The following is a 22,599-nucleotide window of genomic DNA, read 5'->3' as shown; positions in this document are numbered from 1 at the left end:
ATTCCATTCCTGTTTAAATTCAATTCCATTTAACATCTGGATTCTCTGCTGTAACATCTGTTGCCACATATAGTGAGAATGAAGTACTGTCTTGGAAACTACTGTACACTTAAGAATAAATTTTTGTTAGAAAAAAGAAACTAGGGAAAATTTAATTATTTAGATACTCCCGACTATGAGGGAAAAGATACTTACCAACCCAATCAGGGTCACCCTAGAACAAGCCAAGCAAAACAATAAGCAGAAGAAGATGGAGGTGGGGGCTACTTCCAAAGTTCAAGGACCACATCCACTACTGAAGTATCACACATACAGTGAATATAAAATCAAGAAGAAATTATTTAAGAAAGACCAAGGCAGCAGAGGAGGGGAGTCTGACAGCTAGACTTCAAAGTTAAACTGTATCTTAACTAAGAAGGATGTTTCTATTCTTAAAGGAAATCACTCTTACCTCCATCGATAAGGCCAGATAAGACCAATGCCAAACACTAATTTCCTAAATACCTACCACACACAATTCACTCTTCTCCATTCATGTAAGCACAGCTCTAGAGCACAAAAATCCATTCCATTTCAATAGCAAGGTCTCCAGATCACCAAGAGTTTATGTGACTATAGTAACCAAGGGTTTATGTGACTATAGTAACAGAAGACATGCTTTAGGACCAGATTTCTCTTTATCTGGCTTAGTTTTTAGCAATCAGTCTATGCCGAGGTGGCTACATATTCAACAGATAACAGCAGCTCACAAATGAAGGTGGGGGGAGTGGGGATGAGTAATATTATCTTCAATTAGAAAAATGCCAGTTCTGTTTTCCACATCAAAGAGGAAAGAAAAATTCGCTCTAATTTTCAAGGGTACAGATGGAGGGAGTTGGAAGAGGCAAACGCACTGAGAAGACAGCAAAACACCTTGCAGCCTATTTCCTGAACGATTAGAAGACAACTCCTAAATTTATCCTACTTTGTCTATATAGATGTTTGCCCGTAATTGGTAGCACCTGTAGTATTTGTTGGTTAGGGGCAAATATGAAATTAAATCTCATTTACTGCAATTTCAGTATCTCTCCTCTTTCTGAGTCAGACATCAGCATGCTCAATGGCAAAAATTACAATGAATCTCCGAAAAGAGATGAAATTGCATAAATAATGAAACAGAGTAACTTTTTTTAAATGGCTCCCAAACAGCATAAACAGAAAAATGGAGTAAATATGCATTTGATTTTTGTATAACAACTCAAATTTACCTAATTTTCTGGGACAGCTGAACTGGATAGGAGATGAAACTGTCTGACTGAGGAAAACAATATAGACAAAATGTCAATCAATAACTACATTTGAGTGTCTAACATAACACTATAAGACAGCCACATACACACAAGAATGCCAAGTCTGACCTGACCTTTGTCCACAGAATCTAAAAAGGGAAATAAAACATTTCAAGGAGTACCCCAGTATTAGCAAATAAGATTCTTCCATTTACTTTCAGTCTCACAAACTCAATTCTTCGTAATTCAGATGAATAACACCTGAGTTATCAATGTCACCATTTCTCAATCACTAGTTTCTACCTAGACAAGTCTCTGAAAGCAGTACTGACAAGTACCAGATGGTTACCTTCCTACAACTGTGCATTGAAAAGGGTACAAATCCTCTTGGTTAGTGACTACCTATCCAAGAATTCAATACAAAGTGATATGCTTACCTTTCAGATAGCATTGAGGATACATGGTTGCCTTTTTTTTTCTAAGAGCACCTACAGCCTTGCCCATCAGAAATTCCTATAGGATCTGTGCTCATCAGCATTCAAAGTACTCTCTTAAGGTTTAGCTTTTCGCTAAAGCTTTTGCCTTAGTGACTCAAAGAGACTACTGAAATATACTTGGGCAAAGGATTACGTTTTTTTAAAAATCTAGACAGTGACCAAAATGTGAGTAAGAAGGAAAATGTAAATTAAGCTAACGTTCTGGGTTGAGCAGATAATTACAGTCTTTGATAAGAAAGCAAGCAGACAAAAATCTCATTAAATATTTGGTGCCCTATTTGCCCCTAATACTTATAAAATCTGAAGCCATAATCCACAATGTATAACACTTAAACCATGGAGACTGCAGAGAATGATAATATCCTAGACCAAAAGGTATAGGTATAGTAGCCATCTGATCTCATCTGCTGCCTCCAACACTAAACTAGTCATGACAAGTGACAATAACCTCATTTTAAAGAGGATCATGAATTCTGGAATTCTGAGAATAAAATGACAAATGAAGCAGAAGCAATAAGAGGAGGATAAGAAATATGAGGGGAGGGGAGGGAACGGAAATAAAAATAAAAGTGTGTGTGTGCATGCTCAGTTGCGTCTAACTCTGCAACCCTATGAATTGCAGCCCTCCATGCTTCTCTGTCCATGTGATTCTCCAGGCCGGAATATGAGAGTGGGTTGCCATTTCCTACTCCAGGGGATATTCCTGACCCAAGAATCGAACCTGAGTCTCCTGCATTGGCAGTCGGATTCTTTACCACTGAGCCACCAGGGAAGCCTAGATTATTATATACCTAATTGTTTCTCTTACTCTCCCCTACCGCTATATTGCCTCTCCCCGTTTCCCTCTCCCCTTGGTAACCACTGGTTTATTCTCTGTATCTGGGAATCTGCCTCTTTTTTGGTATATTCACTAGTGTGTTGTCCACACATTACAGTCTTTAAGAGCCTGTGCCCAGACCTGCATTTGCCTACAACATGGTGAGAGTGTGGGCAAGTGGACACATGCTCCATGGAGACCCCAAGACCACCATTCTGTTAAATTACACATTATCTCTTGCTTTTTCAAAATCAAGCAGGAGTAGTTCATCTCTCTCCCAATCAGTAAATTATGTTACCTATTCCTTGGCAACCAACAGAGAGAGAGGGGTGACTGGCCACTATTAGCCGAAACATTCAGTGTAAACATAACTGACTGTAAGAGAAACTAAGAGTGGAAATAAGCAACTAAAACAGTAAGAGATGCACTTCATTCATTCACATCTTCAAAGTACCCTCTATAAAGATGAATGAAATAACAACTGTCCTTAAATTATAATTTATTGAGAGTGCTAAATGTGTTTGATTTAAACCTCTATCTTGGTGCTTGGATGCTCAGTCATGTCCAACTCTTTGTAACCCCATGGACTGTAGCCCACCAGGCTCCTCTGTCCATGGGATTTTCCAGGCAAGAATACTGGAGTGGGTTACAATTTCCTCCTCCAGGGGATCTTCCCAACACAAGGATCAAACCTGCATCCCTTATGTCTCCTGCATTGGCAGGCAGATTCTTTACCACTAGCACCATGTTCAGTTCAGTTCAGTAGCTCAGTCATGTCCGACTCTCTGCGACCCCATAGACTGCAGCACACCAGGCCTCCCTGTCCATGACCAGCTCCTGGAGTTTACTCAAACTCATGTCCATTGAGTCAGTGATACCATCCAACCATCTCATCCTCTGTCATTCCCTTCTCCTCCTGCCTTCAATCTTCCCCAGAATCAGGATCTTTTCAAATGAGTCAGCTCTTCCTATTAGGTGGCCAAAGTATTGGAGTTTCAGCTTCAACATCAGTCCTTCCAATGAACATTCAGGACTGATTTCCTTTAGGATGGACTGGTTGGATCTCCTTGCAGTCAAGGGATTCTCAAGAGTCTTCTCCAACACCACGGTTCAAAAAAATCAATTCTTCAGTGCTCAGCTTTCTTTATAGCACCATGTAGGAAGTCCCAAAACTCTTTTTTGGGTCTGTGCTGGGTCTTAATTGCCGCATATGGCATCTTCAGTTGTGCCATGTATGATCTAGTTCCCCAACCAGGGATCAAACCCAGACCCCTTGCACTGGGAGTGTGGAGTCTTAACCACTGGACTACCAGAGAAGTCCCCCAGAACTCTATCTTAATGCTTTTTTAAAATAAAAACACGTTGGGCATAACGCAACCTTCTGCAGTGACCCTGATGAGTCATTATAAAGGGACCCTTTTAAGACTACGATACCTCAGGGCTGTTTGCCTCCACCATAATGAACGCTGAGTTTTGGCTTCTGATCTCTAGTTTCCCCATCTTCTCCTCAACGTGAGTTTGCTGCCGTCACTCTTTGCTATTGTCTACGTGCTTGGCCCCACTTACCCAGTTCTGTTCCAATTTGCTGACCCTAGTCTTTTCAGCCTCTGTGTCTCTGCCCCTGCTGTTTCCTCAACCCCAATGCCCTTCTCCAGCCGCACCCTTGCCAACATGGTATCTCAAACTTTCTGACATCTGTCAGTCTGAAAGCTGAAAAATATGGATTTCAGTTCAATTTTAATTTGCATCTCTCTTGTCATGAGTGGGTTGAAAATCTTTTCACATATTTAAGAGCCATTTGCATTTCATTTTCTGTGAATAGTCTGCTCATAGCCTTTGCCGATTTTTAATAAGGTTGTTAAAACTCATCACATACATGGTGGAAATCAGTTCTCTGTAATGAGTTATAATCCTCTCCACCAACCCCCACCACCATGCATATAATCATATGTCTTTTGGTTTTGGTTACGGTTTTTGCCATGCACAAATTCTAAATTTTTATATGATTATGTTACCTATTCCTTGGCAACCAAGAGAGACAGAGGGGTGACTGGTCACTATTAGCCTAAACACTGAGTGTAAACGTAACTCCAAACATAAGACCAAAGTCTTGTATGGTTTCTGGATTTTATGTGTCATTTAGAAAGACTTTCCCCATTCTTGGGCTTCCCTTGTGGCTCAGCTGGTATAGAATCCACCTGCGATGCAGGAGACCTGGGTTCGATCCCTGGGTTGGGAAGATCCCCTGAAGAAGGGAAAGGCTACACAGTCCAGTATTCTGCCCTGGAGAGTTCCATGGACTGTATAGTCCATGGGGTCGCAAAGAGGCGGACACAACTGAGCCACTTTCACTCTCCCCATTCTGACATTAGAAAAGAATTTGTCCGTGATTTGTTCTAATACCTTCATGTGATTTTTGCTTTACATTTAAAATTTTGACCCACACTGACTTTATCCCACTATATAGTCTGAGGTTTGAATCCCACTTTTTCCCCAGATGGTGACTCCACTTGGACCATCATCACTGATTGACAAAGCCATCTTTTTCCCAGTAATAAGAAATGTTTGAAGTTTGGCGTGTTTGATTATGTCATGATTCTTTGGTGCTTAGAATTTCCAGAATAATGACATTGAGGTAAACTATAATTAAGAGCAACTTAAGACTTTAAAGCATGGCCTTATATCTTTTTAAAGTATAAGAATTTATTTTACCTGTGAGATTCTTGGGGCAGGTATGTAGGACCCACACACCTTTCTGTGACTAGCATACAGTAACTGTTTAATAAAGGTCCTTTGAATGAATACTGGTCAACATTTTCTACGACCAAGTACAGATTTAAATTCTCTCAGGATCTGGAGAGAGTTGCATCATTGTTGATTAACTGTGTATATGCCCCGAAGGATGATTTTGCCTAATTTCCCCTATCCACTCTAGCCTTTTCTTTGACAAAAGCCCTTCAATCTAGTAAAAATCTAGTAACCTCACTAGAGTTCATTAACAGTCAATCACAGTTCATCTAGTTATACTACAACCACTATGGAAAATGATCTGACAGTTTCTGAGAAAATTGAGCATATATCTACCCTATGACCCAGCATTTCTACTCCTAGGTATTTACCCAAGATTGATGAAAATGTGTGACTGCAAAGAGACTTGCATGTAAATGTTCATAGAAATTTTATCCATGATAACCCAATACTGGGACTAAAACAAATGTGTCTGAACAGAATCAATAAACCAACTGTGCTGTATTCAGACGATAGGACACTACTCAGCAGTAAATAGGAATAAACTACATGCAACAACCCAGGTGATACTCTCAAATCATTACACATATGAAAAACAGCCAGACATAAAAGAGTACATTCTGTGTACCTTCATTTGCATGCCATCCAAAAAAGAAGGTAAACTAATCATGATGATAGAAAACAAGCCATACTGATTCACATCAATGTACGGCAAAAACCACTACAATATATTAAAAAAATAAAAGAAAAGAAAAATAAAAAAAAAAGAAAACAAGCCATGATTCCCTGAGGAAAGAGGAGGAGAGATCGCTCTGGAGGGATGGTAACACTTTCTATCAGTGATTTTCAAAGTGCTGGCCCTGGACCAATAGCACTGGGGGATTGTCAGGGATGTAAGGTCTTAAGTCCCTGCCCCAGACATACTGAATCTGAAGCTGAGGGTGGGTCCAGCAGGAGCATCTATGCTTTAACAAGTCAACCAGGTCTTTATGATGCTCCCTGAAGTGGAGAGCCACTCTTCTGTATCTTATGAGTAAGGGTGAGTACACAGGTGCATACAACTATCAAAACACAAGTAAATGTTCACTTAGGATCCAAGCATTTTACAAACAAAAGATACCTCAATTTTTAGAATTTGGATATAATTCCTTAAATAATATCTTTAACCCAAATTTATCTCCACCTCCTGTTTTCTACAGCTTGACATCTGGCAAAATAATCCACCTGGAAGTTTGAATGAGAAAACTTCCTCTTCTACTGCTTCCCCTCCTTTGCTCTATGCAGTCAATCACCACATCTGGTAAATGTACCTCTGAAATGCCTCCCCTCCTCCATTTCTAGAATCCCTCATCCAACATCCCAATTCAGCAGACCTCCTCATTGTTTCACCTGGTCTAACCAAACAGCTTATCTCTCTCATTATCTGATTCAGTCTCTAAATCGCCAGGACTATTTCTCTGTGTCAGCTCGGCACTTTCTTACTTTTTTAAAGACTTTTTCTTACCTTTTCAAAGACCATGGCTCTAATCTATCTCGAGTACAAAGTCTACACCAAAAACTTTTAGTAACCTTTAGTAAACTATGCAGTACTTTAGTAAAAATGCAGTACTTGAATGCAATCTCAAAAACGACAGAATGATCTCTGCTCGTTTCCAAGGCAAACCATTCAATATCACAGTAATCCAAGTCCATGCCCCAACCAGTAAGGCTGAAGAAGCTGAAGTTGAATGGTTCTGTGAAGACCTACAAGACCTTCTAGAAGTAACACCCAAAAAAGATATCCTTTTCATTATAGGGGACTGGAATGCAAAAGTAGGAAGTCAAGAAACATCTGGAATAACAGGTAAATTTGGCCTTGGAGTACAGAATGAAGCAAGGCAAAGCTAGCTTATAGAGTTCTGCCAAGAGACTGCACTCTTCATAGCAAATACCCTCTTTCAACAACACAAGAGAAGACCCTACACACAGACATCACCAGATAGTCAACACCAAAATCAAACTGATTATATTCTTTGCAGCCAAAGATGGAGAAGCTCTATACAGTCAGCAAAAACAAGACCGGGAGCTGACTGCGGCCCAGATCATGAACTCCTTATTGCCAAATTCAGACTTAAATTGAAGAAAGTAGGGGAAACCACTAGATCATTCAGGTATGACCTAAATCAAATCCCTTATGACTATAGAGTGGAAGTGAGAAATAGATTTAAGGGACGAGATCTGATAGAGAGCCTAATGAACTATGGACGGAGGTTTGTGAGATTGTACAGGAGACAGGGATCAAGACCATCCCCATGGAAAAGAAATGTAAAAAAGCAAAATGGCTGTCTGAGAAGGCCTTACAAATAGCTGTGAAAAGAAGAGAAGCGAAAAGCAAAGGAGAAAAGGAAAGATATTCCCATTTGAATGCAGAGTTCCAAAGAATAGCAAGGAGATATAAGAAAGCCTTCCTCAGTGATCAGTGCAAAGAAATAGAGGAAAACAATAGAATGGGAAAGACTAGAGATCTCTTCAAGAAAATTAGAGATACCAAGGGAACATTTCATGCAAAGATGGGCTCAATAAAGGACAGGAATGGTAGGGACCTAACAGAAGCAGAAGATATTAAGAAGAGGTGGCAAGAATACACAGAAGAACTGTACAAAAAAGGTCAGCTTTCATTCCAATCCCAAACAAAGGCAATGCCAAAGAATGCTCAAACTACCACACAATTGCACTCATCTCATGTGCTAGTAAAGTAATGCTTAAAATTCTCCAAGCCAGGCTTCAGCAATACGTGAACTGTGAACTTCCAGATGTTCAAGCTGGTTTTAGAAAAGGCAGAGGAACAGAGATCAAATTGCCAACGTCCGCTGGATCATCCAAAAAGCAAGAGAGTTCTAGAAAAACATCTGTCTCTGCTTTATTGACTACGCCAAAGCCTTCGACTGTGTGGATCACAATAAACTGTGGAAAATTCTGAAAGAGATGGGAATACCACACCACCTGACCTGCCTCTTGAGAAACCTGTATGCAGGTCAGGAAGCAACAGTCAGAACTGGACATGGAACAACAGACTGGTTCCAAACAGGAAAAGGAGTATGTTGAGGCTGTATATTGTCACCATGCTTATTTAACTTATATGCAGAGTACATCATGAGAAACGCTGGGCTGGAGGAAGCACAAGCTGGAATCCAGATTGGCAGGAGAAATATCAATAACTTCAGATATGCAGATAACACACCCTTATGGCAGAAAGTGAAAAAGAACTAAAGAGCCTGTTGATGAAAGTGAAAGAGGAGAGTGAAAAAGTTGGCTTAAAGCTCAACATTCAGAAAACAAAGATCATAGCATCCGGTTCCATCACCTCATGGGAAATAGATGGGGAGACAGTGGAAACAATGACTGACTTTATTTTCTGGGCTCCAAAATCACTGCAGATGGTGACTGCAGCCATGAAATTAAAAGATGCTTGCTCCTTGGAAGGAAAGTTATGACCAACCTGGACAGCATATTAAAAAGCAGACACTATCTATGGTGAAACAGATCACCAGCCCAGGTGGGATGCATGAGACAAGTGCTCGGGCCTGGTGCACTGGGAAGACCCAGAGGAATCGGGTGGAGAGGGAGGTGGGAGGGGGGATCGGGATGGGGAATACGTGTAAATCTATGGCTGATTCATATCAATGTATGACAAAACCCACTGAAATGTTGTGAAGTAATTAGCCTCCAACTAATAAAAAAAAATAAATAAATAATAATAATAATAATAAACTATATTGGATACTTAAAAAAAATAAAATAAAAAAATAAAAAGCAGAGACATTACTTTGTCCACAAAGGTCTGTCTAGTCAAGCTTATGGTTTTTCCAGTGGTCATGTATGGATGTGAGAGTTGGACTATAAAGAAAGCTGAGTGCAGAAGAATTGATGCTTTTGAACTGTGGTATTGGAAAAGACTCTTGAGAGTCCCTTGGACTGCAAGGAGATCCAACTAGTCCATCCTAAAGGAGATCAGTCCTGGGTGTTCATTGGAAGGACTGATGTTGAAGCTGAAACTCCAAAACTTTGGCCACCTGATGCAAAGAGCTAACTTATTTGCAAAGACCCTGATGCTGGGAAAGATTGAGGGCAGGAGGAGAAGGGGATGACAGAGGATGAGATGGTTGGATGGCATCACTGACTCAATGGACATGGGTTTGAGTGGACTCCTGGAGTTGGTGATGGACAGGGAGGCCTGGCATGCTGCGGTTCATGGGGTCACAAAGAGTCGGACATGACTGAGCAACTGAACTGAGTAAACTTTTAGTAACAGCCCAATATATCCAGTCCTATCCCAAGTCACTGGCTCCCTTGGACCTTACACCATACCCACCCTGGCACAGTCAAGATTTTCCTAAAATGCCAACCATGCTCTTGCTCCCAAATCCTTCACTCAAGCTGCTTCCCATCTCTAAACTGCCATCCCTCCCTCCTCCCTGCCTGGTGTAATCCTTGCTGTCCGTTAAAATCCAGCTAAAATATCATCACTTTTGTAAAAGTTCCCTATCTTCTTACCTCAGGCAAAATTACTTGCTTCCTTTCCTCCTTCAGAGAATGTGTATCTATCTATGCCTCACTCTTTTTCTCAGGAACATTTCAGTCTTCAAGTCAGCAGTTCAAGGCAATCTCCTTATGTCACATCACCACTTATGACCTTTCAATGGGTTTCTATCACCTACTAGACAAACTGTAAATTCCTTAGCAGAAAGTCCAGTACGAGTCTGCCTTCAGGTCCCTCAATCTCTCTCTAACCAACCCAGCACTCACAGTCCCGAGCGCACTGTGAGGAAGCACCAGATCTCAAAGCACCACGCTTTCTTGAGTTTTACTCCTGTGCTTCCTTTCCCGCCTAGAAGACCTTCCCCAGCCCACCCCCACTTCCTCTTTCCCCGACCTCCTCTCACGCTCTCTAGTGAAAGAAGAGTGCTTGGAGTCAAAACTACAACAAACCAGGAGCAGGACATCAGGTTTGAGAATAAAGAACAAGCAACAAAGAAGATCAGAAGCCAAGGAAACTTGAGTCAGAGCCAGAAGGAAGAAGCTGAGCTGGCCTCTCCCAGCAAATGCTGGAGACGCGGGTAAAGTCTGGGGTCTGCCCTGGAGAGGCTCTAGTGGACAGACATAAAACAAATGTCTACAATGCAGTGTGTGACAAAAGAATGCTATTACTTGAGGAAGGACACACATCAGATACACAGAGAGACACATATTTAAATAAATTAAAGGCACATCAACATGAGATTTAACCAAAGATCAAGGAGATCCCTCTTCAACTCCAATACCATCACTGCTGTGGTGTGAGTGAAGTGAAGTCGCTCAGTCGTGTCCAATTCTTGGCGACCCCATGGACTGTAGCCTACCAGGCTCCTTGGTCCATGGGATTTTCCAGGCAAGAATACTAGAGTGGGTTGTCATTTCCTTCTCCAGGGGATCTTCCCAACCCAGAGATCGACCCCGGGTCTCCTGCATTGTAGGCAGACACTTTACCATCTGAGCTACCAGGAAAGCCCTGCTCTGGTGTATTAACTACTAAATCCTTGTGGAATTACTTGCCCTCAGGCATATCATTTAACCCTTCAGATCTTCAATTCCCTTATTATGAAATAAGAGAACTTGATCAGATATGGAGGATTTTTTGAGCAATACAACATTCACAAACAAAAGCAGAATCCTAGAGACACTGAATATGTGGACTCTGTCAGCATGAGGGGAAGAGAATGACTTCTGGGTACTCAAGTAGATGGGAACATAAAACTGATGGATGGGATTTTATGTCACATCGGTGAATATGACATTGAATTTTAAAATCCTGAAAACTGCAGCTTATATGGATCTGCTGACACAACCTCAACCATACTAGCAAATGCACTCCCATAATCAGGTTGTTATGGCAACAAGAATACTTGGGTTAAAAAGAGGAAGAGAATATGTGTGCGTCTGTCTCAGATTGTTGCCACGCCGATTATTTTAAATGTTTTTGCACATAATCTCAATCTAATTCTCCACTTAGCACACAAGAAGCCTCTTGTTAATGTTTCAGGATAAACAAGGAAAATAAAATGAGCTTCATAAAGCTGATTCTTCTGGAGGGGTTCAAAGAACACTGAGCCATTATCTATCCCCAGCACACCTCCTCTCCAAAACCTCCCTGATCTCTCCAGGTAGAACTGTCTCCTCTTGCGTGCAAGCCCCATTTTACTGACTATTCCACAGCCACTTTAGTAACTATCACACTAAGGACCACATTGTTTGTTTCTGTGCTCCCCCCACCCCACCCCCACACCCCCGTGTCAGCTGCCTGGAAACAGTTTATCCTCAGTGACCTTTACCTATCCAGCCTAGATTGCTTCAGATATTTTAGGTGCTAAATTGTTCAAAGACTAAAATATCAACCCTATCAAATTATAAACATGAAATCTCTACAGAAGACGCTTTTACTTTATCCAACATATTTCTCATAAAGCATATTTCACTTCTGTTATTACTCATGAGAATTCATCTTATGAGAGAGAGCTGACAGGCAGACGGTATGTCTCATGGAAAGAACTACAGGCTGGGATTCCGATCCTTGAGGTTCTACTGCTCTACCACATCTACCCTCAAGCAGTTGCCAGATCTGCATCCTTGGGTAAATGCCAACCTCTCAGATGCGCAGCATTTTTATCTAGAAAATGAGGTGTCTGGATCATCTGAGGACGGCCCTTTCTGCCAATGAGCCAGGGTGACCAAGAGACCAAAAAACAGAGAAATCTGGACAAGTCAAAACTCATTCATAGAAGATTTTTTAAAAATTATTCTCAACCAAGTAAGGGTGGGGATGGAAATATGCACGGGCATATTCTCTCCTACAGTGGCTTTTTCAAACCACACCCTGTACAGAAGGACTGCTATATCAATTTCTTTCCTAACTCCCTGGAATACCTGCAAGGAGAGAAGTTATGATGAGTATGTATAACATGAAAATAGTGGAGACAAGAAAAATCAAGTGAGGTTAAAAGTCATCATTTAAGACAGAGAAAAAGGCCTATTTACAAAGATTACATGAAAGAGTATGTTGACTCACACATAAAAGGTATTTAAATATTTAAGAAGGTAAAACACCGATCCACAGCCCAGACTGTTCGACATTTTCTCTTCTGATCTTCCTCTTCCCAAAGCTGCTCCCCAGGGAGCTTCCCTGGTTTCAGCAAATGGTATCCCCATCCAGCTACTCAAACCAGACTATAGAGCGTTCACAACTCCATCACTTCACTCCCCATCACTCCTCAATTCATCAGCAAGCTCTTTCATATTCCAAAATATTGCTTTAATCTATCCACTTCTTTTCTTTTCCACCATTATTACCTAAGTCTAAGGAACTGTGATGGACTGAATATGTGTCCCCAAATCCGTATGTTGAATTCCTAATCCTCTGATGATGACACTAGGCTGTGGGGCCTTTGGGGAGTAATAAGGTTCAGATGAGGTCACAAGAGTAGTGCTCCCATGAAGATTAGTGCTCTTGTAAGAAGAGACAACAGAGCTTCCTCTCTTGGCCATATGAGGATACAGCAAGAAGGAACCCATGTGCAAGGCGGAAAGAGGCCCCTCACCACCAGAACCTGACCATGTTGGCATCTTAAACTTGGACCTTCCTGTCTCTGAAACAGTGAGAAACAAATGCCTGTTGATTAAGACACTAGTCCATGCATAGAGAAAATCTAAATGTCCATTGAATGGATCTGAATGGATAAAGAACATGTGGTACCTATATACAATAGAGTATTGTACTCAGCCATTAAAAAAAAAAAAAAGAGTGAAATAATGCCATTTGCAGCAACATGCCTGGACTTAGAGATCATACTAAGTGAAGTCAGTCAAACAGAAAGACAAGTATCATATGATATCACTTACGTATGATACAAATGAGCCTATCTATGGAACAGAAACAGACTCACAGACATAGAAAACAAACTTGTGGCTGCCAAAAAGGAGAGAGGCTGAGGAAGGGATGGACTGGGAATTTGGGATCAGCTGATGCAAACTGTCATACGGAGAATAGACAGACAACACTATATTCAATACCCTGTGCTAAATCACAATGAAAAAAAATCCTTAAAAAGAATGTGTGTGTGTGTGTGTGTATGTATAAAACTGAATTACTTTGTTATACACAGCAGGAATCAACACAACATTGTACATCAACTCTATTTTGATAACACATACTTGTGAACTACAGAAGATTTATTAAACTTGGATTAAGTATTTCTAATAAATTTTTACTTAATTAAAAAAAGACACCAATCTATGGCATTTTGTTACAGCAGCCCAAGCTAAGATAGCAAGCAACATATTTTGCCTAGATCATCACAATCATCTCCTTACTAGGCTACAGATCTCTTAATTTCTTACCATGTCACATGGGACTCAGAAATCTTTAAAAACACAGCAAATCATGGAAGGCCCCTGCTTAAAACCTTCCTATAACTCTCCACTTATCTTCAGGCATATCATCATATAGCTGTTATCAGTATTATTTTCACCTATTCATGCCCACACTAAAATGGATCTACCATTTCTCACTCATAGAGCTCCACTCTAGAACTGATCTCTAATAGCTTTATACACTACTACCTAATCTCGGGGCTTTTCTCATATTCTCTGTGTTTCAAATTATCTACTAAATGTTAAATGAAACCTATCTCAGCTCCTAGAAGATTCCCAAAGCTTCTCCATTCCAAGAACTGATGTCTATCTCTATACAGTTCTCTCACCAGTTCAGACAATTGGGCTATCCACTTAAACATCTCCAAAATTATATATTTAGCTATTTACTAAGGTTTTTTAAATAGATTTTAAGGTATAAACTTTGTCAAAAATATTTTAAAATCTAAAATATAATCCCCCTGTTTCTACTCATCCATATATTTGGATATATATATATATTTTTTTAATATATGAGTTATTTATTTCTAAAATCAAGCTACCTTTTCTTCAATTGCTCATCTAAGTATTCAAGGATTCCACACTTTTAAAAATAGATCTACCATCCAGAAAGTTACTAATCTATTATTTTCAGAATTCCCTCTGGAACCTCTGATACAGATAAAAGACTAACAAATTGCCAGGTTTTTTATACCATCACTGTTTACGTAGAAATTTTTCGTGCTTTCCGAATTTCACCCTTAATTTCTTTTAAAACTCACAATTGCCATTTACTTCAAAATATTTATCTACATAAAAACTCCTATGAAATAGAGTAATCATTAAGCTGATAATGACTGCATCAAAATTTTGGCCTTCCTACTCCAGAATAGATAGCACTGAAAATAAAAACTCCAGTTAAACAGACTATTTGAAAGAACACGATACCTTACTGTGTAAAACAGGTGATTAAACCATCTCTGAAGTTCTTCCAATACAAAAATTAAATTAAGCCCCATAATCACAATAACTGCTGGTGTTTATTGAGCATTTCCAATCTATGTGGCAGGGGCCATTCTGTGTACTCTTCATGGATCACTCAGAATAAGCCTATAAGCACGAAACTAGGAAAGCACCCCTAACATACAAGAAATGCAAATGGGACACAGATCCTTCCTTAAAAAATGTCTATAGTATAAAGCAAAATGGAAATGGAAGATCCTGAACTGTGGGGATTACCTTGTTCCCTGAAACTGGGGAGGCTGACTCCTATCTGAAGTGATTCCCTAAAGACTAGATGCCTAGAGTCAATGAGAAGGGCATCAAAAACAAACAAAACAAAACCAGAGCCTATCCAAATAATCTGGTTTGCCCCAGAGAATGGTTCCCTGCCAGACTGATAAAGCTGCACTATCAGGGCTTTCACTATCAGAGAAAGCAAAAGTGACTTCACAATAGATGAAGAGCTACAGAGTTTAAGAGTATTCATAGAGCTTTGATAAACCTGGAAATCTGAAGGGCCCTAGTAACTGGGATCTAGGATCCTGGGATCTAAAAATACATGGACTTCCCTGGTGACTCAGTAACAAAGAATCCGCCTGCCAATACAGGAGACATGGGTTCAATCCCTGGTTTGGGAAGATCCCCTGGAGAAGAAAATGGCAACCCACTCCAGTATTCTTACCTGGGAAATCCCATGGACAGAGGAGCATGGCGGGCTGCAGTCCATGGAGTGGCAAGAGAGTCAGACCAACTTAGCAACTAAACCACAATAAAAAGGATATGATGTGGCCGTGCCTAACATTAGTTTTGTGACCATGCGCTCACGTTAGTGTCACTACTAGGCTGCAGAGTTCTTAAGGGCAGAGGCCTTACCTTTTTTTGTTTGTTTTAATCTACCCCAGGACATAGCCTAGTCTGGGACCTGGAACATGAGAAGCACTTAATATTTAATGAGAAATACTAGTAAATGACATCCCCAGGAACATATCTACCCCCTACACTGGGGTGAGCCTGGTAAAACCAGCCTTCTGAAGTGTGGCCTGGAGACCTCTAGTGGTCGTCTGCAGGTCACCTGCAGAACCTCTAGTTCTGCAGGCCTCCAGTGGTCGTCTGCAGAACTCAAAATCTGAAGGGCAGATTGGATGGAAAAGATCAAATGCCAGCACACAGGTTAAGCCCAAAATAAAGAGAAACAAGTGCGTGCTATGGTAATAAACTAAAGAAGTTTAAAAGTGAAACAAAAAACTAATCCAAAGAATATAAAATTTCAATTAGTTTTATCTGAACGTGATATATGTGAAGGACTGTTGCCTATCAATTTTATTGTAAAGGACAGTGTAGTTCATATCCCCTCATAGCACAACACTGTTTAAAAATTTTTAATTAAACATGAATGACTGGTATTCTGAAACATACTACTATTTGAGAGCCTATAAAAGAATAAAATGAGTAATTTTAGAAAGAAAAAAAAAATCACCCCTTTAAAAATGCTAAGCATGGAAGCTAGAGAGGAAGCATTCCTTCTACATTAAATTCTCTGTCCTCCTCTCAACGACAGTGCAGCTCTCAGGGTCATCTGCCGGATCGTCTGGGATCTCAGAGACACTGCAAACCTCACTTTGAGAGTGTTGGTTACGCTGGAGAGGCACCTCTCTCAGAATTATACTCGGAGTCTCACACATAAAGAAAAAGGCTCCACTACCGTTTTCCTCATGTTAGGTAGTTAGAACAGGAAAAAGGAGTCCAAAATTGTGGTGGCTAAAAGACAAGGAAACGAAAAGCCCGCAAAAATGGAGCAAAAGAAAATCTGAGGACCAGAGTGAGAACCTCAGGTGAAACAAACAGCCCTCCTGGCTAGCCCAATTTACACAGGGCAGGCTCAGGGGGAGGAGAAAAAACACATAAAAAGAGGAGACAAAATGGAACCCTGCTCTTCCTTTGGGTCAGCCCTCCTTCACACCTCGAGGATGTATCTTCCTCTGCTTGCCAAATAAAACGGAGCTGTAACACCAGTCCGCCGTTTCAAATCTTTGCTGCAGCGAGACAGAATCAAGGAAATTACACACTCCCCCGACTCTGAGTAGTGCATCTTACTGGGTTCATACCACAGTTCAACATATTACCCGCTGTGTCAACTTGAGCAAGTTACTTAACTTCTCTGTATCTCAGTTTCATCCTTTGTAAAACAGGATTGATAACAGCCTGCTCCAAAGCTACACAAAGTAGATGTATTATACATACAAAGAGTGTAGAGCTGTATCGTGTAACTAGGAAGGAATCAAACATTTGTTAATTTTTACAATTAATGGGTGAAAGTGATATGGAATGACCCAAGTAGGCCAACAAAGATTTGATGTTTTTAATAAGAGCAACTGGGGGAAAAAAAAGGATATTTATTTTAGAAAGAACTTGTGGGAATCCAGAACACTCTTAAAATGCAACTTTTTTCTTTATTAACTGAAAATAATCACATTCAACTGAGATTACAGGTATTTTAAATGCCCTAAAAATAAGTAGTTGCCACAGAAGAAGTTCTGAAACACATCTAAGGACTGGAGAACATAAAGAAGGGGTTATCTTTTACTTTTCTTTATAAAAGCAGTTAGAATTTTGCAAAGACTCAAAAACAGCTGTGAGCATACTTCTTGGTATGGACCAAACATTCTTGTAAGAAAGAACTTTGTGGGGAAAAATCATTTATCTTACTATACATGAAACTCTTTTATAAATCCATAAAGACCAGGAAACATCTGAAGTTCTTTACTCAGTTTTATAGTAGAAATGGGTAAGTTTAGATTAACTTAAATTTAGAGAATAAAGGGAGTTGCAAAATGGGAGATGGGAGTTGAAATGTCTGAACAAAGGAAAACTGAGCTTTATCATGTGCATCAAAGAGAACATAAAAGTCCCTGAGACTTTCCCTCCACTTCCTGTGAGGGTGGGGAGAATAAGCCATACACCCAACCAACTGCTCCACCCATGAGATCTTTGAACAATAGTATTCACAGAGACAAAGCCTTACTTCGAAGCAGAAAGTCCATCCTACAAAAAAGCAGAAGTTTTTGGCCCATATGTTTCTATTCAGTTTACGTACATAAAATGGTCATAGTCATTAACTACTTACCAAGCTTTCACATATGTAGGTAATAAACACATATACTCCTTGTCCAGCAAGATTTAAGGGACAAGGTACAATTTCAGAATATGAAGAAATGTACACAAAGTGACCAAACAGTCACGTGACAGGAGATACAGCTGGGGTGCACCCCTGTGGACACTTTGGGAGAGCAGAGCTCTACAGCCCTCCAGAGATATGGGAGCATGGTCCTTACACTGGCTCTGAATCCGGGTATAATTTCCACCCATGCTCTTTTAATGGCTCCCCATATTTCACCTTCCCATTCTCATTTATCCAGCCAACCAGGAAGATGGAGAGGGAGAGAAAGAATCTGAATGAAAAATGAAGAAAAAAATCTCAACAGCAAAGAATGCAGCACACAAGTTATTTGACGACCTCATATTATTGTACTCCTAGAAAAGTTAAATAGGCAGCCAAATGCTCTGCTTTTTCAGAAAGGAACTGGGAGTTCAATCTAATTGGAAAATAAAAATTCATAGGAAAAAAGGTATTACTGGGAAACAATTATACAATTGGCAAAATTATATTATCTTATGGATATAATTATCCAGTATTACAGTCACTTGTCCACATGCACATAGTGACGTCTGTCTTTTTAGATCATCACAGAACTTTAAGACACATTTAATTGCTGAAAGTAGCTCAATAATCAATGGCTTTAAATTGGAGTGTTTATTAGAGCAATGTTCTATTGTGTTTGACAAAGTAAACAAGCAAGATGGTCTTTCTCAGCAATGAAGCAAAAGTAACTGGAATGCACTTGACTGAAAATGCCCAGCCCCAAAGGTAGGGTCCATAGCTTGGGCAGAATCCTGAACTACATACTCCAGAGCAAGTCAAAACCAAAACTTACAGAAAGCAATGAACTTAACCAATGGCTAATCATTACCATACAAAATTATATTCCTTTTTTTAGTATCATGAATAATGTTAGATGGAAAACTATTCAAGAAACATGTTCTCTTCTATGGATATTCATATTATGAATGTGTCTAGAACACTACAATAAAACTAAATTTTATCTCCTTCTCATATGTGATCATCTAAGACAGTGTTTAAAATTCTAATGCTTAACAACTAAATATAATGTGTGGGCTATATCTAGATCCTAATTTTAAAAAAAAATCTATGGAAAGAGACAGTTTCTGAGACATGAGAAGTTTTAAACAGGCTGAATATTGTTGTTGTCCAGTCGGTAAGTCATGTCTGACTCTTTGCAACCCCATAGACTCAGCACACCAGGCTTCCCTGTCCTTCACTATCTTCCCGAGTTTGCTCAAACTCATGTCCATTGAGTCGGTGATGCCATCCAACCATCTCATCCTCTGTCATCCCCTTCTCCCCCCTCCTTCAGTATTTCCCAGCATCAGGGTCTTTCCCAATGAGTAGGCTCTTTGCATCAGGTGGCCAAAGTATTGGAGCTTCAGCATCAGTCCTTCCGATGAATATTCAGGGTTGATTTCATTTAGGATTGACAGGTTTGATCTCCTTGCAGTCCAAAGGACTCTCAAGAGTCTTCCCCCAAAGCTGTGGTACATATACACCATGGAATATTACTCAGCCATTAAAAAGAATTCATTTGAATCAGTTCTAATGAGATGGATGAAACTGGAGTGAAGTTTATACAAAGTGAAGTAAGCCAGAAAGATAAAGAACATTACAGCATACTAACACATATATGTGGAATTTAGAAAGATGGTAACAATAACGCTATATGCAGGGCAGAAAAGAGACACAGATGTACAGAACAGACTTTTGGACTCTGTGGGAGAAGGCGAGGGTGGGATGTTTCGAGAGAACAGCATCGAAACATGTATATTATCTAGGGTGAAACAGATCACCAGCGCAGGTTGGATGCATGAGACAAGTGCTCGGGGCTGGTGCACTGGGAAGACCCAGAGGGATGGAGTGGGGAAGGAGGCGGGAGGGGGATCGGGATGGGAAATACATGGAAACCCATGGCTGATTCATGTCAATGTATGACAAAAACCACTACAATATTGTAAAGTAATTAGCCTCCAACTAATAAAAATAAATGGAAAAAAAAAAAAAGAGTCTTCCCTAGCACCACAGGTGGAAAGTACCAATTCTTTGGCACTGGATATTATATGACCCCAAACAATTATTAACAAGTACTCCTTTGCTAATTATTGTTAATTATTATTAAGTATGATAATGGCATAGTGGTCATGTGAGAAAGTGTTCATGCTTTAAAAATATACCTACTGTTTATGGAAAGTACCAAAGTGAAAAATGTCCATAAACTGTATCTTTTGCCTTTTATGAAGACAAAACTGAGGGAGACAACCTTAAGTTACCAGCACAGACTTGGGTTAGATATAAGAAAGAATTTCCTGACAAATGAATGAGAGATACTGGATCATAAAATGAGTGGCCAAGAAAGAACAGACCTGAAATAAACTAGTTGGCAGGTGTCATGCATATAAAACTTACATATACTAAAGTACACAGGGATGAAATGAGATTTACTTAAAAATACCTACCTCAGCTGAGGAAAAGAAAAAAGCTAAACAATGCTAATGTGGCAAAAATCTTTTTTTTTTTTTTTTTAACCTGGACTGTAATTGCTTTAAATATTGTGTTAGTTTCTGCTGTCCAACAACATGAATCAGCTGAATGTACACATATCTACCTCTCTCTTAGCCTCCCTCTCCCGCACTCCCCATCCTACCCCTCTAGGTTATCACCGAGCTGAGCTCCCTGGGCTTTTCAGCAGCCTCCCACTAGTTATTTATTTCACACATGGTAGTGTATATACGTTAACACTACTCTCTCAGTGTATCCTACCATCTCCTCCCCCACACTGTGTTAATGTGGCAAAAAAAAATCTTCATAATTATTGAATCTGGGTGGTAGGCTTATGGAAGTTCATAGATTATTTTTCATAGTTTTCTATAAGTTCAAATTTTCATAATACTTTTTAAAAATATTTGAAAGCATCCCATTGCCCAGAAACTCTCCTAAAGGGACTCTATGAACGAGTAGGGAAAAAAAAATCTTGTGATATGTTAAAAATGAAGTAAAAATTATGAAATTGACATTTTAGGTCTATTAATTTATACAACTACTCAAAATTCCATCTAACTTAAGAGCATCTTAAAAGGAAAACTCTAATAAATTTTTATGTCAAGTGATGCTTTATTCCAAAGCAACCAAACGCATGTGCCTAAAACATATGTAAAAACATAAAAATATGTTTTAAAAAGCAGCTTTTTCTCTGCTTTCCCTTGTATTTATGTCTGAATACAGCTGACAATTTTTTTTTTTTACACATCTTTCACAAAAAGCAGCCTTTTTACTGCTATAATTTTTTTAAACTCACAATATACCTTTCTATCTCAAAGATTCTTTAAAAATTATTTTCCTTCTTTAGGGAAAGCTATATCATGTGTAAATAGCTCAGCGAAATCCCTGCAGATAACTTTCTTCCAGCCAAAAGGACTAACAGAGAAAAATGAACATTTTCAAAAGCATTTTGGAGACTTATTCCAGCTACCTTTGTGCTCAGCTCTCTTTTTCCTCCCAAAATACGTCACTTAACTGTCTGTCATAACAACTCTTGCCCACTCTACCTGATCACATTCCAAAGCTGCAGCTCTTCCTGGATGCACTTCTCAGCGACGAGCTGCTCAGACAGACAGCACCTATTTAACCGAATGTGATCCTCTGCTCCTTCCTTCTTTCCTTTCCGGGCATACTGCTGTCCATCAGAAGTAATTAATGGGTTTATTATGTATGAAAGCGTCAGCCCATCAGTTCGCTGTCTGGTTTGAATAGCTCATATCAGCTCTTCATTCATGCCAAGCGTGCTCACTGTCCGGAGATGATGATAAAGCCGTACCTCCCTTCGGATTTTTCCCTCACTACTCACAGAACAGTGGACCAGAACTGTGTGTTACAGAAACACGAGAAGAACAGAAGAAATCCCTCCATCCTCTGCAGAAAGGAAGCTCATGGACTGAAAAGTTGATAAAGGGAAAAACATGGAAAGCAAGAAAATGCAACCATGTTTCTGATCCAGACCATTTTTTTTAAGGCAACTTGATTCGGGAGCATGTGTAATTCTGAAATATGAACAGAACTTTTGCAGGAGGTAAAATGTGCATAGAAAGGCTCAAGATTTTTCAATTGATGAAATAGCCAATGAATTTTTAATAAGTTCTGAACACTCAAGTTGTCTGTGGTCAGACGGAAGGCTGTTATCAGAGAAAGGCAAAATTCACCCTTCTGGTTCTATCATCCTATCCAGAAGAAATCCTCATCTACTGCATGCCATCCTAACTAGTGCTTAGAGGATTACCAGGAATACAGATACAGAGACTTGGCAGGAAAGAAAACGCGGTGGTAAAAGAAAGCATGAAAGGAAGTAGAGAAGGCATTTCAGGTATCGGAGCCTTACTATTTTCAGCCAGAGTTCAAATGACTGAGCTTCAAGCAAACCACTGCCAGGTAAGATTTAATTTTATAACATTACTCTGGGTCTCAACCACTGAAAGCAAAGCTGCTGCTGAATGAGCCAGTAGATTTGAAATCCATGTGATCCTCTCTTAAGCTCTGTGCACGTTTAAGCCTTGTGAGGTAAACGCTTGTTTTTACTTATGCTGCATAAACTAATCATCCATAACTAGGTAAGAAAATACTCCAAAATTCCATTCATTTTTTTTTTTCAATAATTTGTCCCATCTT

The 22,599-nt window shown here is 39.8% G+C and overlaps 2 protein-coding genes across 4 annotated transcripts in view; one reads left to right on the top strand and one right to left on the bottom strand.

The window, feature by feature from the left end:
* The window catches only part of AVEN (apoptosis and caspase activation inhibitor), a 194,192-nt gene that overhangs the window by 98,284 nt on the left and 73,309 nt on the right, over window positions 1-22,599 (bottom strand). The gene's annotated exons all lie outside the window — the stretch shown is intronic.
* CHRM5 (cholinergic receptor muscarinic 5) overlaps window positions 21,498-22,599 on the top strand; it is an 84,827-nt gene continuing 83,725 nt past the window's right edge. For all 3 annotated transcript variants that reach the window (XR_006269980.1, XM_043471385.1, XM_043471386.1), the window contains exon 1: window positions 21,498-22,362. The gene's annotated coding sequence lies outside the window, so the exon portion shown is untranslated. The remainder of the gene's footprint in view (window positions 22,363-22,599) is intronic.

This window comes from Cervus canadensis, chromosome 6 (assembly GCF_019320065.1).
Source record: "Cervus canadensis isolate Bull #8, Minnesota chromosome 6, ASM1932006v1, whole genome shotgun sequence".
NCBI classification, from domain to species: domain Eukaryota; kingdom Metazoa; phylum Chordata; class Mammalia; order Artiodactyla; family Cervidae; genus Cervus; species Cervus canadensis.
Note: the sequence above shows the minus strand (reverse complement) of the source record. Positions and strands in the feature narration are given on the sequence as shown.